Source organism: Lactuca sativa, chromosome 2, assembly GCF_002870075.4.
Source record: "Lactuca sativa cultivar Salinas chromosome 2, Lsat_Salinas_v11, whole genome shotgun sequence".
Taxonomy (NCBI): Eukaryota; Viridiplantae; Streptophyta; class Magnoliopsida; order Asterales; family Asteraceae; genus Lactuca; species Lactuca sativa.
In genome coordinates this window covers 36,739,836-36,743,667 of record NC_056624.2, presented here as the reverse complement: position 1 = coordinate 36,743,667, position 3,832 = coordinate 36,739,836, and positions in this window count along the sequence as shown.

Genomic DNA, 3,832 nt, shown 5'->3' with positions numbered 1-3,832 from the left:
AGAAGAAAGACGGATCGTTCCGTATGTGCATCGACTACAGAGAGCTGAACAAACTTACTGTCAAGAACCGCTATCCTCTACCCCGTATTGACGACCTATTCGATCAACTTCAAGGGGCGAACTACTTCTCCAAAATAGACATGCGATCCGGATATCACCAATTACGAGTTCTAGAGGGGGACATTCCAAAGACAGCCTTCCGAACTCGTTATGGACACTATGAATTCGTGGTGATGCCGTTCGGATTAACCAATGCACCAGCGGTATTTATGGACCTAATGAATAGGGTATGCCGCCCTTACTTGGATCAGTTCGTCATCGTCTTTATCAATGATATACTTATCTACTCTCGAAGTGAGGAAGAGCATAGTCAGCACCTACGAAAGGTCCTAGAAACACTGCGAACGGAGAGACTCTATGCGAAGTTCTCTAAATGCGAATTTTGGATTCGAAGAGTCGAATTTTTAGGTCACGTTGTTAGCGAGAAAGGTATACACGTGGACCCCTCCAAAATTAAGGCTATTGAGAACTGGTCGGCACCAAAGACACCTACAGAAATTCGTCAATTTCTAGGTCTAGCTGGCTACTATCGCAGATTCATAAAGAACTTTTTGAGCATTGCGAAACCTCTTACTTCATTAACCCAGAAAGGTGTGGCCTTTGACTGGGAAGCGAAACAAGAGAAGGCATTCCAGACACTAAAGCAGGCCTTCTGCACCGCACCGATACTATCCCTCCCCGAAGGGATAGAAGACTTCGTAGTGTATTGCGATGCTTCAAATCAAGGACTTGGTTGTGTTCTTATGCAGAGAGGGAAGGTTATCGCTTATGCCTCCCGACAGCTTAAGACACACGAAGTGAACTATACGACACACGACCTCGAGTTAGGAGCAGTGGTATTTGCTCTGAAGATCTGGAGGCACTACTTATACGGAACAAAGAGTACTATATTCACCGATCACAAGAGCCTTCAACACATTTTCGATCAGAAGGAACTCAACATGCGACAATGACGATGGGTTGAGTTACTGAATGACTACGAATGTGATATTCGTTATCATCCTGGCAAGGCCAACATAGTAGCCGACGCCCTCAGTCGAAAGGAATACACTGGTCGGAGGGTCAAATCTCTGACCATGACTATCCATTCCCACTTATCCACACAAATTAAGGAAGCACAAATGGAAGCTTTGCAACCTGAAAATGTGGCAGGTGAATCCCTGCGAGGAATGGAGAAGAATTTAGAAGTCAAGGGTGGCGGAGCCTACTATCTCATGGACCGAATCTGGACCCCAAAACATGGTGGTTTCAGAAACTTAGTCATGACTGAGGCTCACAACTCAAGATATTCCGTTCACCCGGGTTCAGATAAAATGTATCTGGATCTTAAGAAACTGTACTGGTGGCCTAACATGAAAGCAGAAATTGCTACCTTCGTGAGTAAATGTCTTACTTGCGCTAAGGTTAAGGTCGAGTATCAGAAACCGTCAGGACTACTACAACAACCAGAGATACCGGAATGGAAATGGGAGCGGATTACTATGGACTTCATAACCAAGTTACCCAAGACGACAAGTGGACTCGATACCATATGGGTCATTGTCGACAGATTGACCAAATCCGCACATTTCCTACCCATCAAGGAGACTGACAAAATGGAGAAGCTTACAAGAACTTACTTAAGGGAAGTAGTGAGACTGCATGGTGTTCCGATATCCATTATCTCCGATCGAGATAGTAGATTCACTTCAAGATTCTGGCAGTCACTACAAAGTTCCCTGGGAACTAGGCTAGACATGAGTACAGCCTACCACCCACAGACAGACGGACAAAGTGAGAGAACAATACAAACTTTAGAAGACATGCTGAGAGCCTGCGTGATTGACTTTGGAAAGGCATGGGATATTCATTTACCCCTTGTCGAATTTTCATACAACAATAGTTATCATACAAGCATAAAGGCTGCTCCGTTTGAAGCCCTCTATGGTCGAAAGTGCAGATCCCCTCTGTGCTGGACTGAAGTTGGCGATACCCAGTTAGCTAGAGGAAGAGTTCCTGAAAGCACTCTCACAAGTCCGGAGATCATACGTGAAACAACAGAGAAGATCGTTCAGATTCGTGAACGATTGAAAGCCTCAAGAGACCGACAGAAAAGCTACGCTGACCAAAGGAGGAAACCTTTGGAATTCCAGGTAGGAGACCACGTCTTATTAAAGGTCTCACCGTGGAAGGGTTTAATTCGATTTGGAAAGCGTGGGAAACTAAATCCAAGATACATAGGGCCTTTCGAGATTCTTGCCAGAATCGGCCCTGTGGCTTACAAGCTTAACCTACCGCGCGAACTTAGTAACATCCATCCAACCTTCCACGTCTCAAACTTGAAAAAGTGTCTGTCCGACGAGACTCTTGTTATTCCACTCGACGAGATCGAGATCAACGAGAGCCTCAACTTTGTGGAAGAACCAGTAGAAATCATGGACCGAGAGGTCAAACAAACTAAACAAAGTCGCATACCCATCGTGACGGTTCGCTGGAACGCCAAGCGGGGACCCGAATTCACATGGGAACGCGAAGATCAGATAAAACAAAAGTACCCTCATCTCTTTCATGTTCACTAGTATCTTTACTACTTTAAATTTTGGGACGAAATTCTCTCTAACAGGGGGATGATGTGACAACCCGATATTTCAACTCCTTGTAACGACCAAAATGGGTCAAGTATTGTAACCACTTCTGAATAATAAAAAAATTTACTTTCATAATAAAATGTACAAATAAGTTCTATTTAATTTCCTTCTATGATTAAATGTCTTTGAACCATGATCGTACGTGAAAAGAACGCCCAAATCCGACTTCATATAGCGAAGTTATGATTTTTCCAAGTTCGGCTTAGCAACAGACAGCTAAAAACTCGAATCGGAAATTGAGCGACTTTTGGCCGGAATGACCTAAACGAGAATCGAAGGTCTCGACAATGGTATTCCAGCGGTAAAAAGTCTGGCAAAAACCGACATCAGATAAAGAAGTTATGAATTTTCAAAGAAATTCCTTAAACACGATGGATTTTTAATAAATAATAAAAAAAAAAATAATTTCGGAATTTGCCGATGGGGTCTAAACGAAAGTTGTAGAGCGTAGTCTCACCTACGCGAGGATATAAAGACCATCGAAAACGGAGTTCGTATGAAGAAGATATGAATTTTTGAAGTTTATTAAATAAATTAATTATTTATTTTATTCAAAATTCGGATATTATCCGAAGGGGAGTCAGCGTCCTCATCCGAGGTACGCGCTGCGTACCCCTGTACGCCCCGCGTAACCGAGAGGATTGGCCTCTGATCGTCCACGTCGCGCTATCCGAAGGAAACGACCCGTCCGACCCGTCCGAAGCCCCGACCCGTCCGACCCGACGTCCCATCCGACCCGCCGTCCCATCCGACCCGCGTACCCAGCAACCCGTCCCATCCGAACCGAGGCAGTCGAGGCTTCGGTCATGCATGACGTACGCGTCCGTGCTGCGTACGAGCGTACGCCCCGCGTACCGAGGCAGACCAGCCTTACTATAAATAGGATGCGAGGGTTTCCAAAGAAAGGGCTCATTTCTCTCCTCTCTCAACTTTGCCTCGTTTTCCGTGTCCGTTCAAACCCGAAGCTCTGGTCTTTTTGGCTCAAGTCCCAAAGGTCGATTATACTCCCGAGATTCCCGAGAATCCCGAGGAAAATCCGTTTCCCGAGACGAAACTCTGCCCGATTTTCCATCTCGCAATCTCCAAAACTTTCAAGTGAGTTTCATACCCCTTAATCAACCGTTTTAATTATTCTAAATACTTTT